This window comes from Sarcophilus harrisii, chromosome 3, assembly GCF_902635505.1.
Source record: "Sarcophilus harrisii chromosome 3, mSarHar1.11, whole genome shotgun sequence".
Taxonomy (NCBI): Eukaryota; Metazoa; Chordata; class Mammalia; order Dasyuromorphia; family Dasyuridae; genus Sarcophilus; species Sarcophilus harrisii.
The window spans coordinates 303,663,012-303,680,308 of NC_045428.1; the positions used below are offsets into that span (position 1 = coordinate 303,663,012).

At 34.7% G+C, this 17,297-nt stretch overlaps 1 protein-coding gene across 1 annotated transcript in view; it reads right to left on the minus strand.

The window, feature by feature from the left end:
* The window catches only part of FBXO40 (F-box protein 40), a 46,996-nt gene extending 30,583 nt beyond the window's left edge, over positions 1–16,413 (minus strand). The window contains exon 1 of the mRNA XM_031959728.1: positions 16,049–16,413. The gene's annotated coding sequence lies outside the window, so the exon portion shown is untranslated. The remainder of the gene's footprint in view (positions 1–16,048) is intronic.
* Between the last annotated feature and the right edge of the window lie 884 nt (positions 16,414–17,297).

The window sequence follows — 17,297 nt, forward strand, 5'->3', positions numbered from 1 at the left end:
ATGAACCTTTCTTTAATATAGTAAACAATATCTATAGAAAACCAACAGCTAGCATTAAATGTGATGGGGAAAAGGTTAAAGGATTTTCCAAAATGATTAGTAATAAATGTTGTTTTTCATGGCTACTGTAATTGGATATAATGGGAGAAATGCTAGTAATAACATTGACAAGGATGATAAATTGAGAGTTTTAAGTATAGACAAAAAGGAAACAGAACTATCACTTTTTGTATATGTTCAGAGAACCTTAAAGAGTCAACTAAAAATAATTGAAACAAAAACTCTACCAAAGCTTTAGGATAGATAATAAACCCACATAAATCCTTAATATTTTTGTATATTATTAACATAATCCAATCAGCAGAGTTAGAAACTTTTCATTTAAAATTACAGAACATAATTGGAGAGTATACTTACCAAGGTAGCTCACAGAAACTATAAGAATGAAACTAAACAACACTCTATAGAAATAAAAACCTGAATAATTGGAGATGTTATTTATTCATAGTTAGATTCTTATTCAAACTACCAAAGGATTATTTTAAAGAGCAAGAAAAAAATAACAAAATTTATCTAGAAGCACAAAAGGTCTAGAATCTAAAGAGAAATAAGGAAAAAAGTATGAATAAGATCAAACAATTCCAATTCTCAAACTAAGTTACCTAGAAGAAGAAATTCAGCCCTCTCTTCTTATTGGTAAGTTCCAGGATTGGTTTACCATTTCATGATCATTAGACTTACTTCATTCCCAGTTCTACCTTGAATTAACTGGACTCTTTCTCCTTGGCAGCAGCCTTTTCATACAGCATCTACCTTTTTGATTGATGAGTCATAAGGCAACTTAGTCCATGATCATTTTACTGGGCCCCACTTTGAACTCTCTGGCCTTGTCTATCATCTTTCTTCTGGTCTTACCAAACCCATCCCACTTGACTATACAGCTCATTTTTTATGCATTGTCCTTTCCCATTAAGTTCTTCAAGACTAATGATTATCTTTTTAATTTGTATTGGAATCCTTAGCTCTTACATAATGCTTGGCACATGACAAGTGATTAATAAATGCTCTATTATATTCATGTAATATTAATTTAAAAAATAGAAACAATCAATGAAAGAGTGTAGGTATACAATATATAGAAAGAAGTAAATGAATATAGTGTCATCATTTTTTTTTTTATACCCAAAGACTTCACTATTCAACAAAAATTGCTGGGAAAATGATAAAGTAGTCTGGCAGAAATTAGAATTTGATTATCTCATACTGATTACCACTAAAACTCTAAATGAATACATAACATAGATATTAAAGGTCATGTCATAAGCAAATCAGAGAATTGAGGAAGCAAAAATATTTCACAATTGAGGAAGGAGTTGGAGGAAAAGATGAGGCTAATATTCAATTTTTCAGGGAAAAAAGAAGGCCACAAAAGCATTTGAAATAGAATAGAAAGGTCAGAAGGATACAGACAATTAGTTTGTACATGTTGAATTCATTACTACTTAAAAGGAAAAATAAGCTCTATATAGTAGAGATTCAAGATTTCAAGCATAATTCTCTTTTTCTGTTTGTATTTGGAAATATTTTATTTGGTGTTTTCTAAGTTTAAAATGCAATAAATAAAATGCAAAAGTAGATTGAATCACTACATAATAATTGATTTTGAGAAGCATTTACTTCTAAATAAGGGGATTGTGATGAGCAGGAGAAGCTGTCTAAGTCTCTGCATTTTAAAACTCGCAGAACTGACACTGTTCAATTTAATTCTAATTGTTCCAATGAGTGGTCTCCATTTATTGTGTAAACTATGAGAAATGACTTTACCAGATTGAATTTCCTCATATAAAATGGGACTAATTGTTCCTGCTTTGTCTATGTTATGGGATTTTTGTGAGAATTAGGCCATGTTTCAATAAGACACATGATTGGCAGAAACCCATTCATTGCAAGAAAAAAGAATAGAATAAGCAAAAATAAAGAGTTATGTTCTTTCTTTCTTTCTTTTTTTTTTTTTTTTTTAGTTTAACTCTCATTTTATTTTTTTCTCAGTGGTAATTTTTTTTTCAAATGCACATAGTTTCCAACATTCATTTTTGTGAGATTTTATGTTCCCAATTTTTTACCCTCCCTCTCTTACCTTCCCCCTCCCCAAGACAGCAGGCAATTTGATATATGTTAAATATATAGTATCTTTTTAAACATATTTCCATATTTATCATGTTGTATAAGAAAAATCAGATAAAGTGTTATCTAAGATACCATAAAAGGCAGGTTATAATATAAAAACTTCATTAACTCAATTTAAAATGTTAGACAAATAGCACCAGAAAGATAAACTTTACATCTTGAATAGTGAAGAAAATGGGAAAGAAGAGACTTGCTAAGGGTGGGAGGAGCCTTGTTATAGGACAAAGCATATTCAGCTCTAGATCCTAGAAAAAGCCAATGACAGAAGAATGAGGTACTATCTAACCATCTCACCTACCAAGAATAGGTTTCCAGAAGCATCAGATACAATGAGCCAGCCTCTGACTCATTCTCCCCAGAAGGAGACAACTGTGGTAACAGGGACTTTCCCTTTTGACTCCTTCCTTTTCTCCTTTAGCCTTAAGGGATTAGAAAAGGTCACTTGAATTAATCTAAATTGGACACAAAAGGAGGTTGGAAGCATTTCTTGCCATATGCTTAAAGTGTTGGCAGAATGTCAGGGTGAAAGAGAGCTAAAATTCTGGCCTCAGAAGGGGGGTGGAATTGTCATCAATAGTTGACTTGCCTCTTTTCAACAGTGAGGTGATTCAAGCCAATTCCAACAGACTTGTGATGGAAAGAGCCATTTGCACCCAGAGAGATGACTGAGGGGACTGAATGTGGATCACAGCTTAGTATTTTCACCATTTTTGTTGTTGTTTGCTTGCTGGGTTTTTTTTTTTTCTTTCTTATTTTTTTTTCCTCTTTGAGTGATTTTTCTTGTGCAGCATAATAAATATGGAAAGAAATGTAGAAGAATTGCACATGTTTGGCCTGTATTGGATTGCTTGCTGTTTGGGGCGGGGGGGGGGGGGGGGGACAGAAGAAGGTAAGGGAGAAAGATTTAGAGACTGGGGTTTCCCAGGGATGAGTGTTGAAAACTGTCTTTGCATGTATGTTGAAGATAAGGGGCTATTATCAAAAAATTATATTTAAAAAAAGAATTGTCATCAATGGGTAGGGATAGGATAGAGATTAGACCTATGATTTATTATTATAAAGAACTCCCTGATGAGGAAATGTCCTTTTCCAATTTAGGTTGGTATTTTCTCTACAAGTTATAATCCAATATGGGAAAATGCCCTTGCCAGAATCAATGGGTATAACTTTCTAAAAGACAAATTTATTGATATAAGGTTGATATAAGAAAAAAAAACTTCCTAATAATTGGAATGATACCAAAATAGAATGGAAAGCCTTAGTAGATTATAGTTTCCCTCTCATTGTAGGTTTTCAAACAAATATTGTTTAATCACTTATTGGTTATACTGTAGGAAGAGTTTTTGTTTCAGTGTGGTTTGCACTAGATGGACTCTAAGGCAACTTCCAATTTGAAGATTCACCTCTTCCTCCTTTTTTAAATTTAAAAAAATTTAGAAGAAAAAAAAATGTATCCCTTCCCTAGCCTCCCCCTTCCTCATCCCCCACCTCATCTATTGCCAAAAAAAAAAAAAAAAGGCTTAAGTTGCTTTTCAGTATTTTAAGATCCTCATGAAAAATACTTTACTTTAAAACTGAAAGGAACATTGTACACAGCAGCAACCAGATTATGCAATTCTAATGGACATGGCTCTTTTCAATAAGGAGGTAAATCAGGACAATTCCAATAGACTTGTAATGGAGAGAGCTATCTGCATCCAGAGAATGGACCATAGGGACTGAATGTGGAATCGTAATATAGTTTTTTCACATTTTTTATTGTCATTTGCTTGCTTTTGTTTTCTTATTTTTTTTTCTCCTTTTTGATCTGATTTTTCTTGTGTAGCAAGATAGATTTGGAAATGTATAAAAGAATTGCACATATTTAACATATATCTGATTATTTGCTGACTAGGGGAGAGGGAAGGAAGGGAAAAAATTTGGAATGCAAGGTTTTGCAAGGGTGAATGTTGAAAACTATCTTCGCATGTATTTTGAAAATAAAAAGCTATTATTAAAAAATAAAACCAAAAAGAGGAATCCAAAAGCTTGTCTCATTTGGGGGTTCTTGGATCAAGCCCTGCTGCTCAGTTTCCCAGTGAATAAGCCCAAGGCAATAATTGGAGAGTAACATCATCTTCTTTCTCCTTCTCCCTTTTTCTTTCTCTTCCCTATTCCCCCTCTCTTTCCCTCTCTCCTAGACTAGAAGTGAAGTGCCATGGCTCCAACCCTACTGCTTTCTGGGACAGAAAATTTGACTTCCATGTCTAACCTGGACTACTTTGCACCTCCTTCGGCAGCATGGTGACCCTCACTATAATGTTGCTGAACTTAGCTTGGACACTCAGTCAACTTTGTTATAGCACAGGATTCAAGAACAGGATTCATTCAACTCTATCAGCTTCAACTTCTCCAGCAGTAGAATTCACATGTGTGATATGTGTGTGACATAGGCCATCACTACCACAATCATGGTCCTCCAGAACCTATAATTCTAATGAATATGAAATGCTTCATAAACTATAAAGTGCTGTACAAAGAAAGGGGTTATTATGCAGCCTTGATTCAAATCCTAATTGCCTCACAATTGAACTTTCCAAACTACCTTCCCATCGTTAACTTCAACATTCCCTCCCAATAAAGCCTCTGCTTCTTTCTACTAGTCTCACTGTCTCATAACTTATGCCCTCTCCTTTCCTCTCTTTTAATATTAGTCTCTACTTCTTAATCTTTTCTTTCTCTGACACAAGGGAAAGAATAAGCAAGAAGGATATAGGACTGGGAGCTAGACCTGAGAAGCCATAGATTGCTTCAGAAAGTCAAGCTTCTTGGGTAGGAAGCTTAGGGCTAAAAGCTTAGAGCTTCACTTTCGCTGTGCTCAGAGGGACTGGAAGCCTGAAGCTGACAAGGGTAAGCAACTGAGAGCAGCCAGGGCAAAAAGGAGGAATACAAGCAACATTGCAAGTATGTTAGCTCATTGTAGATGAGGTCAAGTTAAGTTAAAATTAGCATACTGCCTAGCACATAGGAATTATTTAAATGCTTATTGATGACTTAAAATGAAATGTTTTCCATAAAATAGACATGAAAGCTGAGGCTGAAAGTATAGTTTAAGAACTGCATGGTACTTTAGTCTACAATGAAATTTCCTTTCAGTTTTGTGAATGGAGTTGAATTATTATTGTTGTTATTATTTTTATTATTATTATGCACATTTTATAGATGAAGGAACATAGTCCCAGAGAAGTTCAGTAAATTAATCAGAGTTGCTTAACCAGAGCTGAACTCCAAATTCATTCATGTCTGACTTTTAACAACAGGGATCTCTCCTCTAGTACATGCTGCTTTTATACATTTCTCATATAAGTTATGCCATTATAATTCACTGACTGTTGCCTGGAATTTTCTCTCTCCCTATGTGCATCTCCTGACTTCCTTTGAGACCCAGCTAAAATCCCTTCTTCTACAAGTCTTTGCTAATCTTCTGTAGAGCCTGTTCTTTACCTCTATGGATTATCTCTAATTTATTCTGTCTGTTATCTTGTTTATACATCATATTTTTGCATGTTGTTTTCCTCATCAAAATGTGAGCTTCCTGAGAGCAGGGGTCACCTTTCTTTGTATCTCCCTCAATGAGCATAATATCTGGCACAGAATAAGTGCTTAATAAATGCTTGTTGACTTGAAAAATAGTTATATGATCTCTTTGATTGTCCACATGGCATACTACTATTCACCAGAGGATAGCTAACCAAATGGTAGGTAGGTAAGTGCCTGAGAAGAAATGTCTTATAATAAATTTATTAATATATATATATATGTTAAGAAATAAATATTGTTACAAATGTAATAAGCAAAACAAATCAAAACATTGGCCATATCTGAGAATGAATGTTATACTGTTTCTTTAGTCTATCATTTTTTCTTTAAAAAAAAGATGATGCAGTCTGGAATTATGGCCAAAAAGTTATCAAACTGTGCATACCCTTTGACCCAGCAGTGTTACTACTGGGCTTATACCCCAAAAAGATACTAAAAAAGGGAAAGGGACCTGTATGTGCCAAAATGTTTGTGGCAGCCCTCTTTGTATGGCCAGAAACTGGAAAATGAATGGATGCCCATCAATTGGAGAATGGTTGGGTAAATTGTGGTATATGAATGTTATGGAATATTATTGTTCTGTAAGAAATGACCAGCAGGATGAATACAGAGAGGCTTGGAGAGACTTGCATGAACTGATGCTGAGTGAAATGAGCAGAACCAGGAGATTATTATATACATCAACAAAGATACTGTATGAGGATGTATTCTGATGGAAGTGGATTTCTTTGACAAAGAGAAGATCTAACTCAGTTTCAATTGATCAAGGATGGACAGAAGCAGCTACACCCCAAAGAAAGAACACTGGGAAATGAATGTAAACTGTTTGCATTTTTGTTTTTCTTCCCAGGTTATTTTTACCTTCTGAATCCAATTCTTCCTGTGCAACAAGAGAACTGTTTGGTTCTGCACACATATATTGTATCTAGGATATATTGTAACCTATTCACCATATATAGGACTGCTAGCCATCTGGGGGAGGGGGTGGAGGGAGGGAGAGGAAAAGTCGGAACAGAAATGAGTGCGAGGGATAATGTTGTAAAAAATTACCCAGGCATGGGTTCTGTCAATAAAAAGTTATAATTTTTTTACAAAAAGATGACTCTAATGTATATAACAAAAATTCACATTTTATTATATAATGCTCTTTTTTACTCTTTATATTGTATATTGAAATGTTTATGTCTATTGATGATTAATTTCTTCATAATCATAATAATAATTCACTCTAAACCTTTGAGTGATGAATGATATCACACATTACCTTACCTCTTAGAGCTCACTATTCTAATCATTGGCAACAATCAGACAACCAATGAATTAACTAGTGTTTATTAAGCATCAACTATATGCCAGGTACTGCTTGAAATGTTGAGGATACAGAAACAAAATGTCTCTCTCTATTGAAAACATGGACAAAAATAAGGATAGGGACTAGCCTAATAAATTAATTACTATAGAGAACTCCCAGATGAGGAAATTTCCTCTGCCATTGTAGGTTGGCATTTTTTTTTTTTTTTTTTGCAGCTTACAGTCTTAGAGTGTTGCCTAGTTTTTGTTTTTGTCTTACTGACTAAGAAGTTAAGTGATTTGTCTGAAGTCACATATTAAATATGTTTCAGAGACAAAAACTGAGCTGATATCATTCTTTTGACTATCTGAGATGAGAACTTGAGCCTAGATTATCCTGGCTTTAAGACTAGTTCTATATCTACCATATCATATCTACCATTTGCCTCTCTCTCTGTCTCTGTCTCTGTCTCTCTCTGTCTCTCTCTCTTTCTTTCTCTCTCTTTCCTTCTTTTCTTTATTTTCTCACTTTTCCCTCCCTCTTTCTCTCTTCTTCTTTCCCTCTTTTTTCTTCTTTCTTTTCTCTTCCCTTCACCTTCTTTCCATATTCATATGTATTATAGAAAATAAATACAAGGCAATTAGGAGTGCAAAAGTTATTAATAACTGGAAGTACTAAAATAGACTTCATATAGTAGATAATGTCTGAATTTTGAATAAAGTGATGAGTTCTAAGAGGTAGAGATGAAGAAAGAATGCATCCCAAGTATGAAGCAAAATATCTGCAAACTCATGGAGACAGATTGATAGGGGATATTTGCATTCAAGGAACAAGTAAGAAAACCAGTATTGTGGAATCACAAGGTTCAGGAACTAGAATAATGTCTAATAATGTTGTAGAGACAAATTGGGAACAATTAAAAAGACAAATTGAAGAATTTATATTTTATCTAAAGGCAATAAAAAAATTGAAGTTTTTTTTTTTTTTTTTTAAATCAGATCTGGTCAAAGGAAATGATATGGTTAAATCTGTACTTCAAGAAAAATATTTGAGCTATGTGGAAGATGTTCTTTGAGTCAGGAATACTAACTTGAAGTCTATTAAAATAGTCCATAGGAGAGGTGATCAAAGTCTGAATTAGGATGATGGCATCTTGAAGAGAGAAAAGGATAAATGCAGAAGTTGTTGAGATAGAAATATATAAGACATGGCAATTAACTGAACATTGAGGTGAGGTGAGTGTGAAGTTGAACGTGACACAAAGATTATGAACATAGGTGAATGAGAACATTGTTGTACTCTCAACAATAAAAGGGAAATTTGGGTGGATTTGAGGGGGGGGAGAGAAGAAAATGAATTATATTTTAGACACATTGAATTAAGTAACTTAAAGAACATCCAGTTCAAATGACCCAGTAGGCTGTTAGAGATGTTCAACTAGAGCTCATGGAAAGACCAAGGACAGATGTATAAATCTGAAAATCATCTGTATAGAAGTAATCATTGAACACCTCTATTTGGATCATCTAATTAACAACAAAGACTCAATTTGCTGAAAACAAAGTTTATTACCTTCTCCTCATGCCCAACCGCCCAACAAATGACAATTGTCTCACTTATCTCCTCAGTCCCTTATGATCACAACCTTGTCCTTGTTTTTTACTTCACTGTAACCTTTAAGTCCTAAATCCAGTTAGCCACCAAGTATTATCACTCCATGATGTCTCTTAAACAGAATACCAATCATCATTAATTTTTGCAAGAATTTAAGTTCCAAATATTCTTCTCCTTCCCCTCTTATTTCTTCCTCTCCTCCTACTAGCAAGCAGTTTAATATAGGTTGTTCATGTAAATTCATTTTAAACATATTTCCATATGAATCATTTTGAGAAAGAAAAATTAGAACAAAAGAGAAAAATCATAAGAAAGAAAAAAGATAAAACAAAAGAAAAAAAGATAAAAATAGTATACTTCAATTCTCATTCAATCTCCATAGTTTTCTTTCTAGATGTACATGGCATTTTCCATTCAAAGTTTATTGGAATTGCCTTGTATCACTGAATTGCTTAGAAGAGTGAAGTCTATCATAGTTGATTATCATATAATTTTGCTCTTGCTGTATATAATGTTTTCCTAGTTTTGCTCACTTTACTCAGCATCAGCTCACATGAGGCTTTTCTGAAATCAGTATGTTCATCATTTCTTCTAGAATAATAGTATTCCATTACATTCATATATCATAACTTGTTTAGCCATTCCCCAATTGATGGGCATCCACTCATTTTCCAATTCTTTGCCACCACAAAAAGAGCTGCTACCAACATTTTTGTACATATGGGTCTTTTCCCCTTTTTTATGATCTCTTTGACCTGGACTGCTGGATCACAGTTTTAAAGGCCTTTGGTCATAGTTTCAAATTGCTCTATAGAATGACTGGATCAGTTCATAACTCCAACAACATATGCAGAAATTTCTGACAGATTTTTAAAATTATGGACCAAAAGCTGAGGACAGAAAAAAAAAGTTTTTTCTTGGCCAACTAAAATTTTTTGGAATTTAATTTAATGTTTTCAACTAACAAAAATCCTTTCCCCCCCTCACTCTTGCCTACTTCTCACTTTAGACAAAAAAAACCCCAAAAAAACAAAAGCCTTGTGTCAAGTATTCTTAGATAAAACAAATTTCCACATTGACAATGTCTGCAAAATATATGTCTCATTTTGCAACCTAAGGCTATGGTGGGGTTGCAATTGATAGGATTTTTCATTATTGGTCCTCTGGAATTATGGTTTAGCCTACTTGAGTTAATATTATTTTTTTAGATTAAAAAGAAACTAGCATGTTCTAGAATAATTTTTAAAACTGCGAGAATTTTGTCAGGGGACAAGGAAAGAAGGAGAACTTATTATGAACTCTGTAGAAGCTAGAAAACCAGGCAGAGAACTACTTGTTTTCTAGGAATGGAATGATAAAGAAAGTGATTCTATCTTAGCAAGGTCTAATGACAAAACCCAAATTAGGAAGTGACAAGGGTCTAAAGAATTGGCTAATAAGAGCATAAAGATAGGTACCTTTGAGTAGCTAATAAAGATAAATTAAAATAGAATTGGCTTAGTAGTAGGCATACAGTTCCAATGATCTTGTGATGAAGAGAGCCCTCTACCTCCAGAGAGAGGACTGTGGGAACTAAGTGTAGATCACAACATAGCATTATCACTTTTTTTGTTTTGTTTGCTTGCATTTTGTTTTCTTTCTCACTTTTTCCCTTTTTGATCTGATTTTTCTTGTGTAGCAAGATAATTGTATAAATATGTATACATATTTTGGATTTAACATATATTTTAACATATTCAACATATATTGGACTATTTGCCATCTAGGGGAGGGTGTGGGGGAAACGAGGGGAATAGGTTTTGCAAGGGTCAATATTGAAAAATTATCCATGTGCATGTTTTGAAAATAAAAAGCTTTAATAAAAAAATATAAATAAATAAATGCCCCCCCCCAAATTATCAAAGCACTTTTAAAAAATCATAGCAGGCATAGGAGAAGTTATTTTGGGGAAAGGAAAGTTTTTTGTCCCTTTCAAATCATTCAAAATCAATCTGTGACTGATCATTCTGCAGATATTCAAGGTTGGACCTGACTACTATAATTGACTTCTGTTAATAAGTTAAACACAGAAGATTTTCTTTTAACTTTTAACTAGTTAGCTGGAGCTAATTCTCATGTTTGCTTCAGTAATCTTGCCTTACTGGACCATGATATCGACATGATTTCTCTGGAATATGACATCACCATCTTCCTTTCACTGACAACAGCCTCAAAGCATCATTATCACAGTCAACTGAACAATGTGCTCAGCACCATCATTAGCTTTCAATCTGCACTAAGAATCCCTTTATCTCTTAATTTTAAAATTTGTTAATTCTTACATCAATTGTATTTTTAAAACCAAATCTATGATTTCACCAGTATAAGGAGTCCCTATTTAGAAAACTTTCTCTAAAATGCAGATGGGCTAGTTCTCTGAAACTTAAAGTCTTAGAGAGTTTCACAAGATACATAAGCCTTCCTGACTCCAAAATTGGCCCTCTATCAGCTATGCTTTGCTGGCTCTCACTGTATTATTTTGTTCATTCCTTCATGTCATATTATTTGTATAATCTCTTTTGTGTTGGCCAAACTAGTAGCTGGTCATGTGGCTGATTTATGTATCATTAGAGGTCATGTAAGGAGAGGAGGATGGCACCCAAACGATGGTCTTGTGGGTATCTTCCCTGGTCTATGAACCCATAGGGCTATTGCTGAGTTCTGAGACCAGGGCAGTCATAATAATAGCTGACATTTATCAAGTGCCTGAGAGATTAGAAAACAATTCCATATATATTATCCCATCTGATCCTCATGACAACCATGAGTTGGTACAAATATTTTTATCCCCATTTACATAAGAATAACACAGAGAGGTCATTACTTGCCCAAGGAACACAGCTATTAAATTACAAACTGAGGACTTGAACCCAGTTTTTCCAGCTTGAAATAGAGTGCTCTTTCCACTATCTTGTGTTAATCAGGAGCTCAGTGTATACTTCCTTAAAGCCTTGGATTCCTCCATTCAGATAAAATTCAGTACTAGGATTAGTAATTGTTTAACTGTGTCTAGCTCTTCATGAGGCCATTTTAGGGTTGTCTTGGCAAAGACAGTGAAGGGATTTGCCATTTCCCTCTCTAGCTCATTTTATACATAAGGAAACTGAGGCAAATGGGATTAAGGGTGACACAGCTAGGAAGTCTCTGAGGCCAAATTTAAACTTAGGTTTTCCTCACTCCAGGCCTGGTGCTTTATCTACTGGACCACCTAGATGCCCATAAAATCCATTAGAGAGTTAAATAAATATATGGTGAAGATGATCTGTTTCGGTAGCAAAAAGCAATGATTCCTGTTTCAGAGAGATCCCTTTTCTTTGTCAGAGTAACAGAGGGGAGTTGGTTGTTGGGAATGCTGCTACCTTGATTGCATTGATCCTGAGTTTTACTTTGCTTGGGTTAGATTGTGGGACCTTAGGATCACTTAAGCCCAATATTCTTCCTTTTAAAGAGCAAATTAAATAGCTGGATCCCATGTTTCAACTAATATCCCAAGTATCTCCTGCATTATACATCCCTGTTGGTCAGAAACCCTCCCCAGAACCTCAGATCAGTAATGCTAAAGCAAAGATTTTACAAAGCAAGAAATCAAGCAGAGCACCACTGTCATGCAATAAGGCCACTTCCCAAGAGCAAAGGCAGCAATTAGCTAATTACATTGGAACCTCAAACCTCCTGAGTTATTAATATGTTCAAGTCTCCAAAATCTTTTTCCTTTCATTCCTGTAAAGCATTTGTCAGTTTCAATCATTGAATTATTGTCTCTTGCCATTGAACTCCAAATATGTGGTACCTAGATCTTCAATTATTTGGATTACAGTATTTTGTTTAGAAAGAGTACTTTTATTGTTTTAGGCACGTAGTTATTTCAAATTAGTCAGCTGAATATTTCATGGTAGAAATCCTTAGGGGACCTGATATATCCCAGGTACTAAAGATTTGGTACTTAGAACCAAATTACTTTGGTTAAAAAAAAAAATGGGGCTTAGAATAATTGAAAGAACAATAGATTTTTCATCAGAGTTTGGGTTTGAAAGCTGGCTCTAGCACTTGCCAGTTTTTTATCTTGGACAAGAGCAGCCTTTCTGGGTCCCAGTTTGTTAATCTTTGAAATGATGCATTGGACTAGATTAAGGTAATTTCTCTTTTTTTCCCCTGAGGCAATTGTAGTTAAGTGATGTGACTTGCCCAGGGTCACAAAGCTAGGAACTGTTAAAGTATCTGAGATCACATTTGAACTCAGGTCCTCCTAACTTCAGGGCCCGTGCTCTATCCACTGCACCACCTAACTGCCCCCTCTAAGGTAATTTCTGGCTCCAAATTTATAATATGTTGTAGACTTTGGGATGGTAGAAAGATGATGGTAGTAAGAGTTAGGAAACTTAGGCTCTAATTCCCTGCCCCCATTTACTGGATACTTTAAGAAATTACTTCTCTCTGGAATTCAATTACAATCCACATGATATCGTGGTCCACTTTAAAAATAAAGGACAAAATCTATTCTGGAGAGCAATTTGGAACTATGTTCAAAAAGTTATCAAACTGTGCACATTCTTTGATCCAGCATTGTTACTACTGAGATTATATACCAAAAAAATCTTAAAGGAGGGAAAGAGACCTTTGTATGTGCAAAAATATTTGTGGCAGCCCTTTTTGTAGTGGCCAGAAACTGGAAATTGAATGGATGCCCATCAATTGGAGAATGGCTGAATAAGTTATGGTATATGAATGTTATGGAATATTATTGTTCTGTAATAAGTGACCAACAGGATGATTTCAGAGAGGCTTGGAGTAACTTACATGAATTGATGCTAAATGAAATAAGTAGAACCAGGAAATCATTATACATGGCAACAACAAGGTTATATGATGATCAGCTCTGATGGATGTGACTCTCTCTTCAACAATGAGATGATTCAAACCAATTCCAATTGTTCAGTAAAGAAGAGAATCAGCTACATCCAGAGAGAGAACTATGGGAAATGAGTGTGGACTACAACATAGCATTTCCACTCTCTGTTATTGTTGCTTGCATTTGTGTTTTCCTTCTCAAGTTTTTTTCTTTCTTTCTAAATCTGATTTTTCTTGTACAGCAAGATAACTATATAAATATATGTATATATACCTGTATTGGATTTAAAATATACTTTAACATATTTAACATGTATTGATTTACCTGCCATCTACGAGAGAGGGTGGGGGGAAGCAGGGGAAAAGTTGGAACAGAAGGTTTTGCAAGGATCAGTGTTGAAAAATTACCCATGCAGGAATATTACTGTTCTGTAAGAAATGACCAACAGGATGATTTCAGAAAGGCCTGGAGAGACTTACACGAACTGATGCTGAGTGAAATGAGCAGGACCAGGAGATCATTATATACTTCAACAACAATACTAGATGATGACCAGTTCTGATGGACCAGGCCATCCTCAGCAACGAGATCAACCAAATCATTTCTAATGGAGCAGTAATGAACTGATAGCTATGCCCAGAAAAAGAACTCTGGGAGATGACTAAAAACCATTACATTGAATTCCCAATCCCTATATTTATGCACACATGCATTTTTGATTTCCTTCACAAGCTAATTGTACAATAATTCAGAGTCTGATTCTTTTTGTACAGCAAAATAATGTTTTGGTCATGTATACTTATTGTGTATCTAAGTTATATTTTAATATATTTAACATCTACTGGTCATCCTGCCATTTAGGGGAGGGGGTGGGGGGGGTAAGAAGTGAAAAATTGGAACAAGAGGTTTGGCAATTGTTAATGCTGTAAAGTTACCCATGTATATATCCTGTAAATAAAAGGCTATTAAATAAAAAAAAAAAAAAGAAAAAAAAAAAGAAAAATTACCCATGCATATGTTATGTAAATAAAAAGGCATAATAATAAATGAATCAATAAATAAATAAATGGGTAAATGAACAAATAAATAAATGAATGAATGAATGGATAGATAGATAAGTGAATGAAAGAATGAATAAATAAATAAATAAATATGTGAAAAAATGAAATTATATCATCTGGCTCTGCCATTTAATACCTAAAGAAAGAAAGAAAGAAAATGAAGAACAAAAAACTATAATAAGAACTTGATCAAAGGTGATCCTTTTCTTTAGTCATTTAATTGGTACAATGAATTTTCAGATGAAGAAATGGTCTCTAGCAATGCTTTTTTAGAGAGTTGCTTAAAGCCTTGCCCAAGTTCATACAACCAGTATCAATCAGTCTGGACTTACTTGAACTCAAGTCTTCTCAAGTAAAATGAGAGGGTTGGATTAGTAGATCTGTAAAGTCTCTCCTTTTTATTGTTATTGAGCTGTTTCAATCTAGTTTTACTCTTTGTGACCCTATTTGGAGTTTTCTTGGCAGAGATACTGGAGTGGTTTATCTTCTCTAGCTCATTTTACAGATGAGGAAACTGAAACAGGATTAAGTGACTTTCCCAGGGTCACATAGCTAGTGAGTGTTTGAAGCAGAATCTGATCTCAAGATAATGAGTCTTCTGATTCCTAATCCAGTGCTCTATTCAGTAGACCACTTAGCTGCCTCAGTTTATTGTTATTTTATACCTTACCTGTCCTCATCGATAGAAAGGCATTTTGTTAGAACTAAATGAAGAGTATGCATAATGCTATTACAATAATATGATGAAACTATGCACTATGGGATAAGTCCTAATGATTACACTTAGCCCTGAAGAAAAAGATGACAAAATTTACCTTCCTTCTTTCCTTGGAGAGATGAAGCACTGCTACTATGAAATGTTATAGCTACATTCAGAACAGTAGATGTATTTCAGTATAATTGATCAAGACATGAGACATGAGAATTAGCCCCCATTAACTTCTTTTGTTCTCTTTGTTTAAAAAGGAACACTCACTGGGTGGAGGAAGAGAAGAGCATATTAGGAAATGACAGTGATGTAAAAACAAAAGATATGTCAACAAAATTAATTTTAAAGTGCTTTGTAAGCTTTAAAGGCTTATAAATCTTGAGACTGATTCCTTGTAAGCAGAAAGGCGAATCTTTCAGTCCTTTTACTCTGAAAGCTAGGATTCAAAAATGAATTCTTAAAAAGAAACCCTATTCTCCCCTTATGTCCCCTCCCTCACAATTTTTCTTGCTAGCATTATTAATTTGCTTAGGGAATCTCTGTTTGGGGTCTGTCCTAGAGAGTACAGAAACATATTTTATACTGTCTCCTCCTCCCTGACCTATAATCCCATCATCCTCATTTCAAATACATCAAGCCAAGTTTTAAAGTCTGGTGTCCTTTAATGTCCAAGAACAAAGATTGCATTGACTTAGACCTTCCCATTTGAAAAGTCTTACCTTAATCATATATCCCATGCAAGGACAACTACCACACATAGGTCTCCTGGCTTGGAACAGATGGTTGATGAAAAGAGAAGTAGAGCCCCAGGGGAGACAGGGAATAAGGGGAGACTGAGAGAAAACTTCTGCAGAAATAGCTCAAGTGCCTGGATGTTAAAAATAAAACTATATCACACTAGGCAATGTGACCAGGCTCAGCTTACGAGCTTTTTCCTTCCCCTGTATTTACTAACAGTCTGTTACAACTAACTTGTTGTTTAACAAGGGAAGCTGGATGGAGAGAGCAGCTGTTTTCTATCTATGATCTTTGACTAGAGGAAGGAGGAGAAACTCTGCAGACAGGTCATTTATTAAATACACTGCCCTGCAGTCCCCAGTGCCTCTATGTGCCCTCAATAGACCTTAGTTCTTCATTGCTGGTATATCAATCAGTAGGTGCTGCTGGTCTAATTTTAACTGTGCTTTTTTATCTATGACTATCATTGGCTGAGGCTGCAACTAGGAGAGATGACATGTCATACTGTTTCTCTTATTTCTTCTCTGGAAAAAAACTGCTCTCCACCTCTAGCCCTCTCTGATCCAGGGAAAAATTCTGACTTTTTTTAAATAAACTTTTCTCTTTCTCTCTCTCTCTCCCTTTCTCTCTCTCTCCCCCTTTCTCTTTTTCTCTTTACATATATATGTAATATTCATATGAATAAAAATAATATAAAACATAATAAATTTATGAATATCCTCATATTTATAAATATTACATAATATTTATATTATGGGTTATAAATATAAATATTATATACATATATCATTTCACACACACACATATTTCATTATTTCCCTGCTTATAAGCAGGAATTGTTTTATCCCAGTACATAGTAAGTACTTAATAAATGCTTGTGAATCGATTGGTTGATTGATTGCTAAGCATAGGGAGTGATAAAAAAAAAAAAGTTAAAGTGAGGGCATGGGGCATGGTTCCTACCTTTTAGGAACTTTAGAATCTGAGATTAGGAGGGATGTGATATATATATACACACACACAAATCACTTTAACATAAAATAATCTAAGTTACTTGCATAATGTGTAGCTAGGTGCGAAAGTTATTTGTATGAGTAAGTAAAGTTTGTCTGGTGAGCTGTTAAGAAGCATAGGAATCTCTCTCCTCTGCCCTCCCCCTTTGGAATGTGGGCATTATAGTCTTGTCCAGCTTCTCCTGCACTCCTCCTATTGGACATGGTCTCTGATGTC